Source organism: Ovis aries, chromosome 15 (assembly GCF_016772045.2).
Source record: "Ovis aries strain OAR_USU_Benz2616 breed Rambouillet chromosome 15, ARS-UI_Ramb_v3.0, whole genome shotgun sequence".
In the NCBI taxonomy this organism is placed as follows: Eukaryota; Metazoa; Chordata; class Mammalia; order Artiodactyla; family Bovidae; genus Ovis; species Ovis aries.
Window position 1 is genome coordinate 73,782,025 of NC_056068.1, and position 21,389 is coordinate 73,803,413.

The following is a 21,389-nucleotide window of genomic DNA, read 5'->3' on the forward strand; positions in this document are numbered from 1 at the left end:
ATCAGAAGGCCTGGTGAGCGTTCGTGGGCCGCGCACTGTCTCTGCCACCAAAGCAGCCTTTCTCGAGCGCACAAGCTTCAGGATTCTCTTTCCAGTTACAGTCTTCAGGCTGACCACCTGGGAAATACAAAGCCCGTTTTGATGATGGAGACATTGAGGTCCCAAGGGGTGACCGGAATTGCCAGAAGCGCCAGAGCCTGTGGATCCAGCATTGGAACCAGCCTCTCTAGCTCAACTGATTTTCACCCGAGTCCTTGGGGCAGGGTCAACCTGTGAATGAAAACCAGGTTAATGCAGGAGATCAGCGCATGGGTCTGGACCAGCCCCTCTAACCTGTGAGAGAACCAGCCGCCTCGTCCAGGGCGCTTCTGGACTGGCTGATGGGCTTCTGTGTGTGCAGTGTTGGAAACCGATCTCCCCAGGGGGACTCTTCCTGGGCTGTCCAGCAAGACTCTGGGAAACTCCTGCCTGTGGAAGTTTCTGGTTTCCCCACTTGGACCAGATATTCCTCAGGCCACGTGTGGTCCCCTCCCCGAGAGGGCAGCTTCCCAGGACTGGAAGAGGGTGCCTGCTGTCAGATCCTAAATCAGGACCAGCTGCATAGCTTTCCCCGCCAGAAGCGAGTGTTTTCAGGGAAGGCTGTCTCCTGGGAAAGGAGATTTCCAGAAGGCCACGATGGCTCTCGACCATGTAGGGACCCCGCCTGACTTTTGGGGGCTGCCGGGGCCTGACCAACAGCCTCAGGCCATACAGCTGGTCAAGGGCAGCTGCTGCTGCTAAGTCGTTTCAGTCGTGCCTGACTCTGTGCGACCCCATAGACGGCAGCCCACCAGGCTCCTCTGTCCCTGGGATTCTCCAGGCAAGAACACTGGAGTGGGTTGCCATTTCCTTCTCTGGTCAAGCGCAGCACCAGGACCTAAACTCAGATCTTCTGACCCCCTCAGTCTGATACTTTTCCAGCTACACATGCTTATTTATTTATTTTTTTGAATAGCGTCAGAATAAGGATGGCAGGATTGTTGACACTGAGTGATTTGTCCATGAGAATTCACTGTGGTATTCTCTCTGTGTGTATATTTGAAAATTTCCACAATCATCAGTTAAAATCTTAAACTACATATTACCTCCTCAGAAAGGCCTTCTCCGAAAGAAAATATTAGATTACTATTCTCCTCTGCAGTCCTTCTTTGCTTCTTCCACAAAACTTAGGATAACTCGCAGTTCTTTTTATTTATTTGATTGCTCCAGGTCTCAGGTGCGGTGTGGGGATCCTTTTTTTTTTTTTTTTCAGCTGTAGCATGCAGGCTGTTTAGTTGAGACCTGCGAACCCTTAGCTGCACAGTGTGGGATCTAGTTCCCTGACCAGAGATTGAAGCCAGGCCCCCTGCATTGGGAGCACAGAGTCTTAACCACTGGACCACCAGGGAGGTCCCCTAACTCACAGTTCTTTTTAGTATTTTCTGTGTCTTCTCTGTGTGCTCCTGCATTGACCTGTTGACCGGTGCATCCATGTCTGGTAGCACGGAGCCAAACTAAATGTAGGTCTTCGGAGTTTCCTCATTAAGAAAGGAGGGAGGTCCTTTGGTGAGTGGAGAAAGAAGTAGATGGGGGGAACCCTAGGGAGACCCCCAGGGTCTCTGATGGGTTAGGAACCCTCCTGGAGAGGGACAGTAAACATAGGGGCCTTGGGATGTGTTCAGGGACTCAGAGAAGCAAAGCTTGATGTGGCTGGGTGAGTAGGGAGCAAGACTAGGGGATAAAGTCACAGGTGGGAAGGCCATAGTCTTCGAAGAGTTTGGGTTTATTCTAAGCGCAATGAGACGCAATGAGGTGGTCCAGTGGTTACGACTCTGTGCTACCAATGCAGGGGGCGTGGGTTCCATTCCTAGCCAGGACACTAAGATCCCACATGCCACCGTGGCATGGCCAAAACAATTTTTTAAAAAAATAAAATAAGCACAATGAGAAACCTGCAGAGGGGTTAAAGCACGAGTGCCAGGCCCTGATCTGCATTTTAAATACATCTCCGGCTGCTATGTGAAGAGTGGATTACAGGGGCCAGAGCAGGAGCCGGGGATCTGGAGGGACAGAGACGGAAGTCGGGACTGTCCCACCCCCGCCAGCACCCCCGGGAAGGACCTGCTAGGGGTGAGCATTGCTCACACACACGCACACACACATCTTCTTTCAGGTGGGTTCAAGAACCTGGAAGAGAGGCCACTGGGGGTCTACAGATGGGGCTACAGGTTAGGGAGAACCCTAGCATCTAGCCGGGAGGTAGGGGCCCTCAGTTTGTTTAGAATGATTCTCGAAATAGTGGGAAAGAAGAGGAAATGGAGAGAGGAAAATTGCACAGAGGATTTTATTAGGGGAGCGCCCCCACCCACCCGGAGTATGCATGAACCTATTGATTTAATTATTGTTGTTGTTTATACATTTCATCTTATTATTCAAACATTAATTAATAAGAAATAACATTTTTAGGGTTATTTTGTAAAACATTTTAAAAAAACACTATTACTTCGAGATTGAGCCGCTGTGGGCGACTGGTACACCAGCTTCTGGATGGTAGGGGAGAGCAGGGAGGACAGTGTATGGAGAGAGGAACAGTGTAATTTCATTAGCCACCCATTCACTGGGACCCTGGTGTCTTCTGGACCCTACTAGGTATTAAAGGGTATTCACTAGTCCATAAGACCACGTTTTTGCCCCTAGGAATCAGCCTCATAATACTGACTATATGTACAACTGAACTGCCTTGCTATATACTTGAGACCAACACAACATTGTAAATCAACTATACTTCAATTTAAAAAAATGAAATCTGTGCAATAAAATAACAGACTGTCTTTTTAAAAAAGAAAAGCAAGGGGGTAATTACAGACTGTAACACTGAAGTAGGGTATGAATGGTGCCAGAAGCAACATCCACAAGGATAGTTAAGACTTTTTAAGAGGATAAAAGTGAAAGAGGCGTCAGCAAAGCCTTCATTGAGATGGCCTTGAAGGACTGGGGTTGGGAAGACAGCATTTCAGGTGAAGGGGTAGCATTTGGCAACACTAGGACATAGGAAAGCATGGGGTGTATATTTTAAGCAAAGGAGGATCATCTCTTTTGATGACAGTTCTGGCAACATGTAGAGGAATAGTGGAATACTAAATTGTAAAAGTAAGTTGGAATCAGATTATAGAAGTCCTTGAATGCTGAGTTTGGACTTAATTGTTCCACCTTTTGGAGGGTAGGGAGACTTTGAAAGTTTTGGATCAAGCCAATGGTCAAGGGGGACTTGCTCTGACAGGGCTACAGAGGGTGGACAGAAGAGGTGAGAGACCAGGACCTCTGCCTACTGCAGAGATCCAAGCAGCAGAATATGCAGACGTCAGGTAGAGCAGGGAGGCTGGGGTAGAGAAAAGGCGGCAAACGCAGGAAGCCATGGGAAGACTCTATAGGACTTTGGAACAAATTGGGGAGGAGCAGCAGCAGAAATGATGAGGTGGCTGGGAGATTGTTGAGGCTGCTAAGAAAAGCAGTGGGAGCTCAAAGGATGGGGAAAGAGAAAGTTGGAGACATCAGGGAGATGATAAACTCAGCTTTGAGCAAAGAGCTATAATTCTTACTCCACGGCTGTTCCTATATCAGAATTCCATTCCAGCAGTACTCTCAGCCCTGAGATGGAAGTTCGACCAACATTTACTGAGGCTTGAAAAGGAGGATAGAAATTGCCAGCCCGGAGCCTGACTGTGTGGTCTTTATCAGACTACATTGCTACTCATCTTTACTCTATGCCTTTGACTCTGTTTCTTTCAACTCTGGCGGATGTTGAATTCATCTGGGGCCACAAGGCAGGGGCCATGTTTGTTCTCTTTTTACTCCTATGGACACAGAACATGTCGCTGTGTTTGGTAACAGAAGAGTTCAACAAGGCGGCTGGAAGGGAGGGAAGGAGGGAGGAAGGCCTTATTCATCTCTGTTGAGCACTAAGCCTAGCTCTCAGAAGCTTCTTAACTGATATTCACGGACCAGTGTGCAGTGGAGGAGTGATTCTTTGCAGGCTGAGGTTTCAGAGCTCCTCTCTGGTAGCTGCCATGTTTACAGTCAATGGTGTATTTATCTTTGAGGTTTGGATATAACTTTTCCTTTCAAGTCCAAAGGCATTTACAAACCTCAGCCTATAAAACAAGCGGACTGCATTTCTAAGGAGGAGGAGGAGTGGGGGAGGGAAGGAGGAAGAGGAGAAAACAAGAAAACTTCTCCATCCCCAACCCCCTGCCGATTTCTGGGATAGAGGTTAAAGCTATAAAAACAGCTGGGGGTGTTTAAGTGGGGTGAGCCACCAGCCCAGCCCCAGGGGTGCTGGGAAGAGGAAAGGGGGAGAAATCAGTTTATGGAGAAGTAATAGACCTTCTCCTGGCTGGCTGCATTTAGCAGCAAAAACCACAGGCACCCTGGGAGAGGCCAGGGGGAGTGCCTGTCTGGCGTCTTGGTAGTGGGAGTTGTTGAAGCAGCCTGGCATTGTCCACCCAGAAGAAACTGCTCTGGTTACTGCTTTTTACAAAAGTTGGGTCTGATCGATGCCTGGGTGGGGCCCCTTGTTAGTCGCTCGGTCATGTCTGCCTCTTTACAACCCCATGGACTGTATACCAGGCTCCTCTGTCCATGGAATTCTCCAGGCAAGAATACTGGAGTGAGTAGCCATTTCCTCCTCCCAAGAATCTGCCCCACCCAGGGATCGAACCCCAGTCTCCTGCATTGCAGGCAGATTCTTTACCATCTGAGCCACCAGGGAAGCCCTTGGCAGAGTACAAAACCAGCTCTAAATAGGAGCTGTGGATGTGCAGATCTGTGCAGACAGCCCGTGAGAACACATGGGGGAGACTCGGCTAATGACAGGTGGCATTTCTGGCCAATTTTCACAGCTCTTTGTGATGCAGAAGTAAAGACTTAAGAGAATGAACGTACGGTTACCAGGGGGGAAAGTTGGGGGGAAGGGAAAATTAGGGAGTTTGGGGTTGACATGTACACATTGCTGTATTTAAAACGGATAACCAGCAAGGACCTACTGTAGAGCACAGGGCACTCTGCTTACTATCATGTGGCTGCCTGGACAGGAGGGAGGTTTGGGGGGAAATGGATACATGCGTATGTATGGCCGAGTACCTTTGCTGATCACCTGAAATTATCACATCATCACTAATCGCCTATACGCCAATATAAAATAAAAAGTTTTTAAAAAAAAATAGCTGCTTCTGCTGAGGCAAATACAGTCTCAGGGATTTGGAAAGTTTGGAGGTAGGATGTGCCTACCTTGTGTGCTGGCTACTGGCTTCTAGGGTGCTCCTGTCTCTTTCAAGGAAAGATTAAGACCCAGCCTGGGAGGCTTGAGTTTCAATCCCAGGTCTCAGATTAAGGAATCGTGGGGCCTCAGCTCTCTCTGGATCTCTGTACTCGCCTTCTGTGTTAGTCCTAGGGCTGCCAAGTGCCACAGAAAAAAGTGTAGTCTTTCACATTTCTCAAGGATGAAAGTCTGAAATCAAGGGGCCAGCAAGACCCGAGCTCCATCCAGGGTTCTGGGGAAGAATCCTTCCTGCCTCTTCCAGCTTCTGGTGGTTGCTGGCATTTTGGGGTGTTTCTTGGCTTTGTAACTGCATCCCTCCAGCCTCTGACTCTGTCTTGCTTCTGTGTCTGTTTTCCTGTGCTTCCCCTCCTCTTACAAGGACGCAGTCATTGGATTTAGGACCCTCCCTAAGTCAGGATGACCTCATCCTAACTAATTACATGTGTAAAGACCCTTTTTCCAAATAAGGCCACGTTCTGAGGTTCCCATGGTCTTTTGTTTGGGGGGAACACGGTTCAACTCAATATATCCTCCTCCTTTGAAGAGTTGTATTTTAGGGAGTTCAACATGCGTAGTTCATAAGCAGTTATTGAGTGCTTGTTGGGTTCAGAGTGCAGGGGAAGGAGCCTCCAAAGATGAGTAAGACACCGTTCTGGATTTGTCTGCTTCATTCATAACAAGTCCACGTCGGCTGAACTTGAGCTAGGCCTGTTGGGGGCTGGATGGGTTCCAAGAAGACAGGGCTTTTTCCCAAGAAATGTAGCCGCTTAACTACAACACCTGTGGTGTTTGCATTAGACAACCTCAAACTTCCTTGGACGTCTAAAGAAAAATGTCAGAGCTATCATTTTTTATGTCACTTCTTCCATTATAAAACTCTGTCTCACTTGTCTTGGGGCTGAAAGAACATTTTCTGATTCCACAGACTCTCGATCCAACAATTGTTGGAATATAGACTGGATAGTCTAGGAAGTCTTGGCAGATCTAAGTCAAACAGAACTTTGCGAGTCTGGTTCCTTCAACACTTCCAGCGCAGGGAGGAAGGACGTCAGGAGTCAGAGGCCCATGACATGCTCGATGATTTTAGGTGGAACTCAGATAAATTAGAGCACTCTTCATCTTAATGGTTATATAGCTATTAAACATCTCCAACCCATGGTTTTCTGGATAGTGTTGCTTAAGATCAGGTTTTAAAACCTAGATTGTTTATTTCAGTCATTTGAAAGAGCAAGATTCAGTAAAGAAACAAATGGGATATGTATGTGATAAGATGAGTGAAGGGAGGTAGCGTGCAATGTGTATGGATTATTGCAGATACTGTGATGGGGTTATAGGAGCGACTCAAGTTCGGGGAACACTAGCTAAGTGGATTAGAGAGGCTGACATTCATACCTGGGTTTGGGTCTTGGCTGTACCACTTACCGGCCTGGGAACCTCGGGTAAGTCACTTTATGCCTTTGGGCATCAGTTTCTCCATCTGACGGCAGAGAGAGGATCATCTCTGTGGAGCACTGGGCACGGAGGGAGAGCTGATGTGGGCTGGAAGTGGCTGTCCAATCAGAGGTGCCTCCGGTGGCATTCAGATTGGAAGACAGGTCCAAACTGCCAGTTGCCCAAGAGAGGGGGCAGTGTGGGGCTGGCTGAGTTCCAGGGCTCTGGGCTGGAGAGGATCCCTCCAGCTCCCCAAGAATGCTTGACTCTAGGAAGTGATCCTGAGAAGGCAGCCTCCTGTGGTTTCGAGGCTAGAGTGGGATCAGGAGAAGAAACTGATTCAGGAAGCTTTAATTTGATTTTTAAATATATATATATTTTTAAAGCTCCTACTGTGTGCCAGGTACTTCACTTGAAGTTTTATTACTTCCAAAACAACCCCACAGGGAAAAGTGATATCATTCTCATTTTACTGATGAGGGGACTGAGGCTCAGAGAAGTGAAGTAACTTGACCAAGGTCTTACAACTAGAAGAGGCGGAGGGAGGGTTAGGAACCTTCACCATCTTTCTTGCTCCAACGCCCTGGTCCTACCACCCTCAGGATGGGTGTTTCTGCATCTGGATGCAGGGAACAGCTGTGGTGACGGACGGACCTGGAATAGGAGAAGAGACAGGAGCTTGACCAGAAAATCCTACACTGCTTGGTCCCTAAGCATCTGCCAAGTAAAGGCACCCCCCAGGCTCATGCTCTTCGTTTCCCCTGTCTTTCTAGAAAGGAGACACAGGGGATCATCACCTCATCTGAGGCTTTCACATTTCTCTGCAGCGCAAGAGCCAGTAAAATCGTCCAGACGCATCCTCTAGAGACCATAGGGGCGGGGGGATGCAATCTCCTGGGATTAAAAAGCAATTTGAACACGAAATTACTCCCGGGGCCTGGCAGTTGCACAGGGAGGGAGGTATAATTTGACATTTCTTGGAAATGGATAGTCTCACTTCCCAGTAGATCTGAATTTGTGGACTGTCTCCTGGGCTACGTCTCTCTCGCCACGGTCATGATAGCCACCGATTGCCCTTATTCTTACGAGGCTCACACTGGCACGTGGACATTCCCTTGAAAACAGGCCTGAGTTCCTTTGGCCTTTGGGTCTGTTGTGGCTCACCGGATGTCTGTCTGAACTTTGCGCCTTAATTTCTCCCCAAGCCTACACTCCGTACAGGCAGAGACCTGGGTGACGATAACAAGACTTAACACTAATCATGTGGCAGTTACCACCTGTCAGGGCTTCCCTGGGGACTCAGCTGGTAAAGCAGCCACCTGCAATGTGGGAGGCCTGGGTTTGATCCCTGGGTTGGGAAGATCCACTGGAGAAGGGAACAACTACCCACCCCACTTTTCTGGCCTGGACAATCCCATGGACTGCCCATGGGGTCCCAAAGACCTGGACATGACTGAGGGACTTTCACTTTTCACCTGTCGGGCCTTGTTCTAAGCATGTCTCATGTCCTCAGTTATTTAATCCTCAGCACAACCCTTTGAGGCGGCTACAGTTAGCCTCATTTTAGACGTGACACCCAGAGAGGTTAGGTGACTTGGCCAAAGTCACACAGCTCAGCTGTGATAGAAACGAGATTAGAACTAGAGTCTGCCTTCTTAGCACTTTGCCATGCATATCCATGCATGTCCAAGGAACTCATGGGAGTTCCAGCATATTCTGAGTAGAAGTCGATTACTGAGTTTATGATACTCGAGAGCACTCATTTATTTTCCTATTTTTCTCTGCCGCGAGTTCCTTGAAGCTGGGGCCTGGGCTTCCTCATTTCTGCATCCCAGAACCCAGCATGGCACTTGGCATATGGCGAATGTTCGATAATGTTGTTTTTGTTTTAAAAAATAAAGATTCAAAGTTGAAGTTCACTTTCAGAAAAATTTTCAACAGTGGGCGCCGAGAATTAGGAAAAGCCATTTGAAGAGGAAAGAGCCCATGGAGGCAGCTGGCTGGTGACACGTGGGGCAGATGACCTGGCTCCTTGCTCAACACTGAACATTTGTGTGCAGACAAGGTGGGCTCGCAAGTCTGGAGGGGATGGTGCTTGGTGTTGACCTTGAGATGCTCTGAGGCCAGCAATAGCCAGCCTTCCTAAACAACAGTAGCAAGTATGAGGTGGGCGAGGCAGTGTGGTATCATGGTTAGCGCAGCCTGGGCTTAACTCTGGTTTCCCAGCTCTGATTTTCTTTAAACTTCAAGTTCCTCATTTGTAAAATGGGTTTATTTATGAAGACTAAATGAGAAAAAAAGGTGATAAATGCTCCACACAGTAAGTGACCCATCAATCTTTAATAAATGTTTGCTTAATACATCTTACATTTTCAGAATCACTTCCCCATCTCGCACCTGCTGGACCCTCACACAGCCTAGAAAGCCCCCTTTCTATAGAGGGGAAAACTAAGGCTGAGCGAACACAAAAGTGATTGCCTTAAGTTCCAGGGTTAGATAAGGTTGAACAAGAGTACCACCAGGGCCCCTGACCCGTAACCCAATACTACCCTGCATCAACCATCTCCTTTTTATCATGGAAAGCTCAGGGTTTCCTTAACATTTTTTTTTCTTTTAAAAAAGATAATTTATTGAGATGAAATTCACATAACGTGAAATTAACCATGTTAAGGCCAACAGTCGGTGGCATTCGGTTCATGGGCTATCTTGTGCAATTATCTCCCATTCTAAAGCATCTATGTCGTTCCACAGCAGTACCCCTCTCCCATTAAGCAGTTTCTCTCCACTCCTCTCTTCCTCCAGCTCCTCATATCTGCCTTCCCTCCCCATAGCTTTACCTATTTTGAACATTTCATATCAGTGGAATCCTACAATATGCAGCCTTTGTGGATGTAACCTTTCTTTCACTTAGCAAGGTGTTTTAAAGTTTCGTCCATGTTGTAACACGTGCCAGTACCTAGCTCCTTTTTGTGGCTGAGTGATATTCCACGGGCTGGATGGACCGCAGTTGGTCGTCCGTTCATCCGTTGTTGGGCACTGGATTATTTCCACCCTTGGGCTGCTGTCTATAGTGCTGCTGTGAACGTGCATGTACATAGACTTGCTTTATTCCCTATTTAAAACCTCTGGGGTTTATAATACTTGCCTTAAATTTTAAAGAACTAGACAGATGCGTGCTGCATTGTCGTATCTTAACGTTACTAAGCCAGCAGGCATTTATAATTAAAGAATTTGGTTCGTGTCTGTCTCATCCCCCCAAATAATAGACTTCCTGTCCTACAAATGCGGTTTAAATACAACTTCCCTGGTTCATGTTTTAAACACACAAGCGTGTGTACACGCGCATACAAATACATGCCTGAGCCTTCTCAGGCGGTAGCCGCTGCTTTTCCACCGGTTGCTCTCCAACTGGGAGGCTGTGTCTCTGTTGATGTTTATTGACATAATCTGATGTTTGGGTTTGTAACTGCCTCCATTAGGCACTCAGAGCCACTCAAAAGATGTGAGAAAAGAGGCGGGGGGAGAAAGCACAGCCACCAATTAGCCTTGGGGACGGACTCAGAAATGCAAGAACAATTCATCTTCCAGTGATAAACTGCTTGACGGCACATACAGTATTTTATGCTGTTTTTCTTTGGCTGCACATGTGGGGCGCTGCCCCTGTTCAGTTTTGATGTGCTGACAAGCTCCTTAATGAAGACAGCTGTGGGTGAAGTTAGGAACCCCCAGAAGAGTGGAGAAGGGTCAACTCACTTCTGGGGGCGGCCACTGTCACTGTTCACCCCGTGAGTGGGCAGCGCCACGTGCAGCCATCCGTTCGTTTCCCCTGGGGCGCCTGCTGGAAATGGCCCTCTCCGTGGTGGATCAAAGCAGGCCTCCCAGGTCGCCACCAGATGGGCCTCCAGGTTGGGCACATTCCATCCTCCGAGGCCAGGTGGGCCTAACCAGGGCCAAGAGCATGTACTTTACAGGTCTGTAGACCTGGTTTCAGATTCCCAACCTGGCCACTTCCTGGCTGTGTGACCTCAGACAAATGACTCAACCTCTCAGAGGTCATAGTAACCAGGAAATGAGCCTGAGCTTCTGTGCTCAGTGTTTGGTGCGTATCAGGAACCCACCAAGTCCTATGATTGTTCTTACTGTGCCCTTTTCCTTCCTCCCTCCAGACTCCAGACACTTTCTGCTTCTGGTGTGTGATGGGAGCTGTGATTCCTCTGCTGTCCTGAAGGGCAGTCCAGGGGGATGATATGCAAAAAAAGAGGACATCTCCGGGGGTCCAGTGGTTAAGACTTTGCCTTCCAATGCAGGGGGTGCAGGTTCTATCCCTGGTCAGGAAGCCAAGATCCCACATGCCGTTCAGGCAAAAAAGCAAAGCATAAACCAGAAGCAGGATTGTAACAGATTTGATAAACATTTTAATAATGGTCTACATTTTAAAAAACTCTTAAAAACACAAACAGCAAAACCAACCAAACAAACAAATGGAATCACGGAGGAAGTACCGTGCACTGCTAGAAATCCTGCTGGGGCCATGGACCCATCTTCCTGGGAGTGACTCCCTACTTGGCTCCTGACCAGCAGTCTGCCTGGTGGAAGAGCCGGGTTGGCATTCATTCCCAGGAGGGCCTAGCCCGGGCAGAGGCAGGGAGGTGTTTCAGAACAAGGTGAGCAGTGTAATTAGGTGGGTCGAGGTCTGCGGGTGTGTGTGTGTGTTTAAGGTGAGATCTGATAATACCTTACTGCACACGTGTGCAGTCGCTCAGTTGTGTCCAACTCTTTGCAACCCCATGGACCGTAGCCCACTAGGCTCCCCTGTCCTTGGGATATTTCAGGCAAGGATACTGGAGTGGGGTCCCATTTCCTCCTCCAAGGGATCTTCCTAACCCAGGGTTCAAACCCACATCTCTTGCATGTCCTGCATTGGTAGGTGGATTCTTGAACCCTGGGCTACCTGGGAAGCTCAATGCCTTATTACATGAAGGCTAAGATGAGTTAGAAGTTAAGGCTGGAAGTTACAGTCTGTCTTTGGTGTGTTAGGAGAACAAGGTGTGGTTCTTGTTCTCTGCAGAACTAGCTAATCCCAGCTCAAAGAGGGTACTCAAAGAAGGAACCCCAGTGGGAAATGGGGGCTCAGCAAATGACGGAATGACCTCTCCAGCTGCCTCCCCACCCATCCACCCCCAAAGGATGTGGGGCACCATGATCATTAAGGCACAGGCCAGGTTCCTGCAATAGCTTCCCTGGGCTGGAGAAGGGGCTGGGGGATTCTTAGCCAAAGCGAGTCTCTGCAGAAGGGAGGGGGGATGTAGCTGGCAGCCCCTCCTTCAGCGATGCTGCTGCTATTGGCACTAGTGGGGCCTCTTGGGTTTGCAGAAATGCCAAGACCTGTTAGTGCACACATACACGCACGCACGCACACACGTACGTGGAGCCCACAAAGGGGCCCAAATTACTTGTTTTGCCCTGTGACAGAGATAAATGCTCTGTGTGTGAGTTAATTAGTGAAATGACAGAGCAGAGCCGTGTCTCTCTGCAACCCTCCCCAGCACTAGCCCTGCCCTTTCAGACACCACCTCCGCCCTCCCGCACCCCTCACATGGCCAGAGCCTGCTGTTATTCGCTGCTCTGCTCCTGGTCTTGCTCAGAGTGGCCCAGAAGCCTTGATGTCTCCAAGTCTCAGATTTTCTCCAAGTCTGAGATTTTCTCCAGCCACTCCTGGCCTCAGCAGCCTGGTGCTTCCTGCTTCTGCAAGACAGGGTCTCAGCCAGGCTGTTTTTAGAGACACGACCCTATGCAGAAAATGGCCAGCTGAGTGTCCTGTGGATGGGGACTTGCAACCATGACTTGGGGAAAAGACACAAAGAAAGAAGGCGGAGCAGATTCAAGCCAGATCCTGGCTCAGCCCCATCTCGGACTTCTCGTGTGATCGCGGGCAATTTATGAAACCTCCCATGCCTCAGTGTCCACAGACGTGAGTTGGGCTCCTGACACAGGCTTGCATCTGTGGTTGGGAAGATACCCTGAAGTGCCTGGCACAACCCCAGCACTCCACACCCGGGGTTAGGAACACAGGGTGAGCAAATTGGAGACAGGTTTAACGTTTCTCACATCCGGGACAGGCTGCCAAAGGGCTCTTGAAATTTCCGTTCAACAGACGCTGCTGGGCGAGAGACCTCCAAGAACTGGCTTTGTGCCTTCCCTTGCTGTGTGACCTTGAGCAAGACCGCGGGTCGCTCTAAATGAGGCTAAAAATGAAGGTAGGACAGCCACTCCCAGGGTCAGGGCCCCAGATGCATCCGCCGCACCTCAAGTGCAGTTATTTCGTGGTTTTTTTTTTTTTTTTTCAAGATGCACAAAGTCCAGTGCCGAGAGGCCCTGGAAGCAGTGTGTGGGGCAGAGGGCAGGGGTCACTGCCAGAGCCGCACGCAGCGCCGAGCTGGGCTAGCAGGGCACTTTCTCCGAGTCTGGCTCTTGCACACCAGGAGCTCAAGCACACCTAGGCTTGGAGGAAAGTCTGGCTTAGGGTCAGGCTTCCCAGGCAACTCAGCTGGTAAAGGATCCTTCTGCAGTGCAGGAGACCCCAGTTCGATTCCTGGGTCAGGAAGGTCCCCTGGAGAAGGGATAGGCTACCCACTCCAGTATTCTTGGGCTTCCCCTGTTGGCTCAGATGGTAAAGAATCTGCCTGCCATGCGGGAGACCTGGGTTCGATCCCTGGGTTGGGAAGATCCCCTGCTGGAGAGTATGGCAACCCACTCCAGTGTTCTTGCCCGGAAAATCCCCATGGACAGAGGAGCCTGGTGGGCTATAGTCTAGGGGGTCGCAGAGTCAGACATGACTGAGTGACTAAGCACAGCTTAGCACAGGGTTAGGATTAGGCTTAGGGGCTGAGATGTGACAAGAATCAAGGGCACAGAGGCCAAGGAACAGGGCCTTGGAGATCAGTCCTGAGATCATCGAACTCTATAAAGCAGTAAAACGACTTTTTCAAAGGAAGCTCAAAATAGGAAACAGACAAAAGCAAGGGAGTCTTGGGCAGTTTAATTCTTCATTGTTGGTGGAAAAGGGCTCATTGTTTGGGGCATGTCAGCAGAGCACCAGGGTGGAGGGGCCCAGACTTCATTTCCTTTACCAATAAAATTACCAAAAAAAAAAAAAAGATTCAGGACTGACATCTGCATCTGGTTGACAACCTCTTCCTGTTACAGAGTAAGGATGTTAAAAAAAAAAACAAGACAACGACCATCTCCCAGCACCGCTATTTCTCAGACGAAGGACTGACTCCCTCTCCACCCCAGTGAAGAAGGGCAGGGCTTTGCAAGGAGGACACCATCTTCCTGAAACCTCACTGCCTGTCTGGAGTTTGCTCGTTGGCGGATTTGAAATCCGCAGCAGGAGCACTACCCGTGGGAGCCGTTTCCAGAGGGTTTCCAGCCACACTGTTTGAAGAGTGTTGACTTGTCTTGCTGCCTCATTGAACGGATGTAGAAACCAAGACCCTGAAAACGAGACAACTCCTTCCCTGGATGTTTCCTGAGGGTATGTTTCATGCACTGCCCCAGGTCCCGGGTCAGTACTGGGGCTTCGGAGAGAAATTTCACCGAGGAGGACTGGATCCCACAGGAAGAATCAATCACTCATTCTCTCGTTCTTTAATTTGTCAATAGCTTTTTGAGCCACCGCAATAGATCAGCTAACATAGAGTCGTTGCTACTGCTGCTAAGTCACTTCAGTCGTGTCTGACTCTGTGTGACCCTATAGATGGCAGCCCATCAGGTTCCCCTGTCCCTGGGATCCTCCAGGCAAGAACACTGGAGTGGGGTGCCATTTCCTTCTCCAATGCATGAAAGTGAAAAGTGAAAGGGAAGTCGCTCAGTCATGTCCGATTCTTCGCAACCCCATGGACTGCAGCCCACCAGGCTCCTCCATCCATGGGATTCTCCAGGCAAGAATACCGGAGTGGGGTGCCATCACCTTCTCCAAACATAGAGCCGTTAGGGACTGCCTAACGGGGTTTGAAGCCTAGTGGGACAGACAGATAAAAGGAAAGACTAAAGGAAGCAAATAAATAAGGTGATTCTGGGGCAGGGTGAAAATGATACATTGATGATGGAACAGAGTGACAGGACGGAGTGACGATGGGGTGGTCAGGTGATGAGGTGATATTTGTGTGAAGACCTGAACCATGAGAAGGACCTGGTCATGCAAAGAGTTGGTGGAGGAACGTTCCAGGCAGAGGAAGGGGCAAGAGCCCTGGTTCTGACGTGGAAGTGGGCTCGGTGTTGGGGAGAAGCAGCACGAAGTTGCAGAGTGACATCTCAGCCCAGCTCAGCTCAGTCCCTCAGGCGTGTCCGACTCTTTGCGACCCCATGAATCGCAGCACGCCAGGCCTCTCTGTCCATCACCAACTCCCGGAGTTTACTCAAACTCACGTCCACTGAGTTGGTGATGCCATCCAACCATCTCATCCTCTGTCGTCCCCTTCTCCTCCTGCCTTCAATCTTCCCAGCATCAGGGTCTTTTCCAATGAATCAGTTCTTCGCATCAGGTGGCCAAAGTATTGGAGCTTCAGCTTCAGCATCCATCCTTCCAATGAGTATTCAGGACTGATTTCCTTTAGGATGGACTGGTTGGGTCTCCTTGCTGTCCAAGGGACTCTCAAGCATCTTCTCCAACACCACAGTTAAAAAGCATCAATTCTTCAGTGCTCAGCTTTCTTTATAGTCCAACTCTCACAGCCATACATGACTACTGGAAAAAACCATAGCCTTGAGTAGACAGACCTTTGTTGCAGCTGGAGTTGGTGAATCAAGAGGGGAGAGGAGAAAGGAGTAAAAACAGGTAGGTGCAGAGGCTCCAGCTGCTGACCCTTGGGGCAGAAAGCCCAGGGACTGGGTACTCAGCTGGTGCGAGTCCAGGGCCCCCATGGGCCTCACCTTGGGGTCTGCCCGAGCTTTGGCTGGTGTGAAGATGGAAGCCCGCCAGGGTTCTGGGGCTGTCCTGCGAGGCAGCACTCCTGGGGGAACTTCCCAGCCCTCACTTGAGACCTGCTTTCTGTGATACATGATCTGGGTGCAGAGTGGGTGAGCCAGGAACAAGGAGCTGGTTCCACATTATCTCAGAGTTCTTCTCAGTCCAACTCACATCTGAAACCAAGGGATCACAGTAAACCTGCCCTAGTCCCAGAAGTTGACTGAGAATGAAGAGGCAGAAGCTTGATTCCCCAACCCTACAGCTGGCCAGCCCCTCTGCAGAGGGGTGTGTGTGTGTGTGTGTGTGTGTGTGTGTGTGTGTGTGTGTTGGGATCGGGGTGGCTGGGATAGATAAGGTTCATTTGACAAATATTTATCAAGTACCTACTTGATGCTGGGGATCGTTCTAGGCCCTGAGGATGCTACAGTGAAAAATGACAAGCTAAAGAAAAGGAAAGGAGACCGTAGAGCAGGATAATGGGGGCTCAGGGTGCAGCCACTTCAGAGCGAGGGGCCAGGGAAAGAGCAGCCTCTCTGAGAAGGGGTCGCTGAGAGTTGAGCTTGAGAGCCCTCCAGCCCTGGGACATCGGGAGGCAGAGGGGCCAGATGTGGGCCACTGCATGGGGACTGTGAGATCCAGGAACACACAGATAGCTGGGTGGCTGGAGCTGAGATAACTGGGGAGGGGGCGAGAAGATGGAGGGTCTCCCTGAGCCTCACGTGTCAGAGACTGATGAGACAGGGAAGACTAGTCCCTTCCTTTCCCCCAGCATGTCCAGAAAACAAAGCCAGTGTCAGTGTGAAAATGCTGGTGCGGTGGGGGAAGCAGCGGAATCTAGAGACCTGAGTTGTTGTTGTGCTCCCCTGTGCTGCCTGGGGCAAGTCAATCACTGGCCCAGGGCTTCCATTTTGTAAAAGAAGACTGCAGGACTGGACCACGGAGGAGAAGTAGGTTTTACTCATAGTACCTACTCAGACGACTGATAGCAGCTGCCAATGCCCTGGCCTGAAATGACTCTGAGATTTCTTCTGTGTTGATCAGCAAAGAGTATTGTCATCGATTAGTGATGTCTGCCCCCATGGGAATTAGAAGGCACGATAGTTACATGTGCATTACATCTGCCTTTCCTGCATCGCTTGTGACTGAATTGGCAGGAGGCCGCTTTGGGTATGATTGTGCTTGTAGCCATTTCAGCATCTGTGGGTTTTCCCCTCTGGTTCATCAGAATCAAGTGCTTTTGTAACCACCCTTGGCACAGACCAACCTCAGAGAATCAGATCAGTTCAGTTCAGTTCAGTTGCTCAGTCACATCTGACTCTCTGTGACCCCATGGACTGCAGCACACCAGGCTTCCTTGTCCATCACCAACTCCCGGAGCTTGCTCAAACTCATGTCCATCGAGTCAGTGATGCCATCCAACCATCTCATCCTCTATCATCCGCTTTTCCTCCCGCCTTCAATCTTTCCCAGTATCAGGGTCTTTTCCAAGGACTCAGCTCTTCGCATCAGGAGACCAAAGTATTGGAGTTTCAGCTTCAGCATCAGTCCTTGAATATTCAGGACTAATTTCCTTTAGGATGGACTGGTTGGATCTCCTTGCAGTCCAAGGGACTCTCAAGAGTCTTCTCCAATACCACAGTTCAGAAGCATCAATTCTTCGGTGCTCAGCTTTCTTTATAGCCCAACTTTCACATCCATACATGACTACTGGAAAAACCATAGCCTTGACTAGATGGACCTTTGTTGGCAAAGTAATGTCTCTGCTTTTTAAGATGCTGTCTAGGTTTGTCATAGCTTTTCTTCCGAGGACCAAGTGTCTTTTAAACATCAGAGAACAGTGTTAGCTAATGTATGACACTGCTTTAGAGTTTACACCAGACCCTGGTGCTCATAACCTATGAACTCTTCATAGCAACCCTGGGGGCGGGTCTCAAGTCTTTCCTCCTTATTCTGGGTTTTGAGGCCCAGAGAACTGGTTTCTGGCCTTGCAGCTAGGAAGAGGCCTGAATTGGAACTCCTCTCACTGTGAACAACACGCTCTTTCTGCTGTAACTGCTGCCTTCTCAGAGAAGGGGAGGACCCTGCACACGTTTGGAGACTGTGCCCTGACAGAGACTCGCGCTGGGAGTGAGACCAGGGAAATAGGTGCTGACCGCCTGCTTCTCCTATGCCCTCCTGCTCCCGCTCAAGCCTGCTGCCTGCCAGTCTAAGTGAATGTAGATTTATTCAAAGGAGCTGGCTCCCTGGCTGCCTGCTGTCCAGGTGCAGGAGGCAGGTGGGCCCAGCAAGAACCTGACAACCTCCTCTTCTGACTGCTGTCTGCTCTTCCTCTCCTTCCCTTTCACCCGGGTCTGTCCCTGCCAAGGGCGAGTGAGAGGGTGATAAATCAGAGTGTCCATCCTGGTGAGGGCAACCTTTAGGGCAGGGGATCTGGTCCTGTGGGCAGCTGGGCTCTGGTCCCAGAGCTGGGGTTAGTGGCCTAGATACAGTCTGATGGGGCTACTCCAACCAACACCCCCCCCACCCCACCCTCTGCTCAGGAAAGTGTGGGGCTGGAAGGGAGGATGTAGGGGTCTGCTTGGCAGCAACCCCTCAGGGGATACCTGGTGGGCATCACTGCCTTGACCTGCTGGAGAGGCAGCTCGAGGGTCTGTCTCAGGGGGCCATCTTGGGTTTCAGCCCTAGCTTTGCTCTCTGCCAGCATCATGAGCTAAGCAAGTCACTTAACCTCTCTTCCTCATAGTAGAATGGGAGTTGCATTTGTTATCAAAATAATGCCGCATAACAAAAGATCCCAAAGCTCAGTGGCTTAAAGCCGCATTTACTCTCCTGTTTGTGGTCTGTGAGACAGCTGCACCTTGGTTGGGCTGGCTTGGACTCGGGCTTTGAGTCTGTACCACGTGTCTCATCCTCCTTAGACAAGCAGCTACTGTGGCTTGAGGTCTGCTCTCTGCGTGTTTATCTGCAGGCCAGGCTACTGAGACATGTTCTTTTCATGGCATTTGACCAGTGCCCAAGAGGGCCCTCCCAGCCGTGCAGGGACAGCCATGCTCTGCTCTGACATCCTACTGGTCAAAGCAAGTCACTCACTCAGGCCCGAAGTCAAAGGGCGGGCGATCACTGCCCATGTGCGGCTGTGGCAAGGGTGTGGACGAGTAATTCTACTATGGGGGCGGGGAGGCTCGGGAACTCTTTATTCCACTCCAGCCACCACCGAGACGCGGAAGGACTCGCACAGCATCCCCAGTGCAGACTCAGCACGTACCCACATCATCCAGGTACGATGCAAAGTGCCTCAGGCACATCAGCTATGGCGGTGGCGGCGCTTCCCCACCAATCTCCTTCCCAGACAGGAAAACAAGGCCTCAGGACCTGAAGTCTCACCAGGCCACCCTTCCCTGGGTCCAAACCCTTAGCCACTGTGGTCCAGGCACTTCCCTCTGTGCCGGTCGCTTATATCCGACCTGCCGACGATCCCCAGAGGTACCTGCGTTGTACATGGGCTGGCTGAAGCCAGAGAGGGGAGTCCCATAGTGAGGTCATCCATCCATACAAGAAGCCGGAGAGTCTGTCCACAGACTTCCAGTTGTTTCCATGCTGAGTGCTCATATCTCTTCCTTTTAGCCGTGAGTATGTTTTAGGCTAGGAGGGCTGGAAGCAGTAGCCTGCCAGTCAGGATATCCAGGTTTTGCCTCTGGCTAGGTGTGTGATGTGGGCGAGTCTCTGTTGTTTGACTTGGCCGGTGCAGGACAGATGGTGAATGACAGGAAAGCCCATTTCCCTCCGCGAGCCCTGCCCAAGCAGGGGACGCTATTTCTATACATCCTCCAGGACACAGCTCTCCTGGGCCCTGACCCTGACCTTCCTCTGACCAGGGCTCTGAGGCTGGGGTGAGCCTGGGGCCCCAGAGCTGGAGGATTTCCTGGCTCAGCCCCACCAGGGGGCCAGAGGGCACGTGGCAGGGCGCCCCACCCAGGCTCCCAGCCAGGATTCTCTGTTTCCAGCTCATCAGGGCAGGTGGGGAGGTGGCACAGGCTTCTGAGGCATGGTTGGCCCAGTGTCCTGCATCTGGCTGAGACCTGGCTGGGACTCGAGAGGCCTAAGCCTGAGTCCTGGTCCTGGAAGCACATGGTTTGCCTTCCCTGAACCTCAGCTTCTCCATTTGCCAAGTGGCCTAGCATCTCTCACAGCAGTCCTGACCCTGATATTCTAGAGACAGGCTGGAGAGGCCCCCCGTGAGCAGATGCTGCAGGCCTTTGCCTGTCTGAACAGGGAGCGTCATCTCAGACCCAGGTTCTGTGGATCGTTTAGAACACCCACCGTTATTGAAGCTTCTGGTTTCTAGATGTGAATGTGGTTCTGAGGATGAAGTCAAGTTTTGCTGAATGTCCTTCCTTCAGTGTTAAAACTTAAACTGGCTCTTAAAACTGGCATTAAAACTGGCTCTTCTCCTGAGTGGTTGGGGCTGGTCTTGCCAGAGGCAGTGGACAAGAGAACCATGCCACTTCCTTTAGCCTCCTGGTCTGTGCTCCTGTGTAGGAATTTGCACCCTCAGAAGCATCTTAGTGCTAATTAGAGACCTGGGATGAGCTGCTAATTATAAAGAGTGGGGTTGGGGTATCTTGACTTCTGAAGTTGGAGGTGGGGGTTACATTTCATGCTAATCACAGGGGCCCAGGGAACCCAGCTGTGTGTGTGTGTGTGTGTATGTGTGGGTGTGTCTTGGGTTCTTTAAAACTGCTAATTGTCAGGGTGAAAATATTTTCACACATTTGCTCTCCAGGAGAACCGTTATTACTGAGCCCACTGGCAGTCTCGGTGAAGTCAAATGGCCACAGTCAACGTGGAAATCCTAATTAATAGACGCTCATGCTGCTCTCGGGCATGGCAGCGGAAGTAATTATCGTGATTTAATTGACTTTTCTCCCCTCTGTTAGGCACTCTGCTTTTTCCATTTTCTTGAGCTAGGAAGGGTTATTAAAAAAAAAAAAAAAAAGCACCTCCTTTCTCTCTCTCTTTTTTCCCCCTTTTATACAGACTGTCTCTCACCCCACTGCTCTATTTGTCAAATCCTATTACAGTAAATATTGTGACAGCACAAATCTCTGTGTTACAGAAAAGTCCAGCGCCTGAGCCAATGGCTTACTTATAAGGAGCGTGTTGGTTTTGTAAAGGTGCCGGCAGACCCAGCAAAGGTGTCTGGCAAGCAGAAGGGGAGTTGGTTTGCTCAGAGGTGCTGGTTTCAGCAAGCTGCTTGCTGGGTGGGGTGGCGGGGGGTACAGAGGACCACGTGCCCCAGAGCCACTCGAGGGAGGTGGCTGTTGAGACATATCCAGAGTTCAAGGCAATCTGAGGGGCCAAAGTGGGCCACTTCCAAGCTGCTAGATCCAGAGAAACATCTGAAGAATTCTAAACTCCCATCAGGCCCTTCAGGGCGGCTCTATGCTCTCACGGCTTTGACCAGCAGTGGCTGCTGACTTGGACTCGGATCCTGGTGAGGGGACCCTGCGATCTCTTAGATTTCAGTCTCATGACCAAGGGCCGTTGGAGCTTCCCTGGGCGAGCCTGCCTGAATGCCTTCCCCAGCAGGCTGTGCCTGGTACTGCCAGTGGTCAAAGAGTGGGCTGCCCCAGGCCAGGCGTCATTCCTGAT

General features: G+C 50.3%; 1 protein-coding gene and 1 long non-coding RNA gene across 17 annotated transcripts in view; one reads left to right on the plus strand and one right to left on the minus strand.

Moving 5' to 3' along the window:
• TSPAN18 (tetraspanin 18) overlaps window positions 1-21,389 on the plus strand; it is a 204,475-nt gene that overhangs the window by 77,304 nt on the left and 105,782 nt on the right. The window lies entirely within an intron of this gene.
• The window catches only part of LOC132657835 (uncharacterized), a 47,294-nt gene continuing 25,905 nt past the window's right edge, over window positions 1-21,389 (minus strand). For all 3 annotated transcript variants that reach the window (XR_009596549.1, XR_009596547.1, XR_009596548.1), the window contains exon 3: window positions 1-21,389. This exon is cut by the window's right edge and continues 8,154 nt beyond it. This is a non-coding gene — a long non-coding RNA (uncharacterized LOC132657835).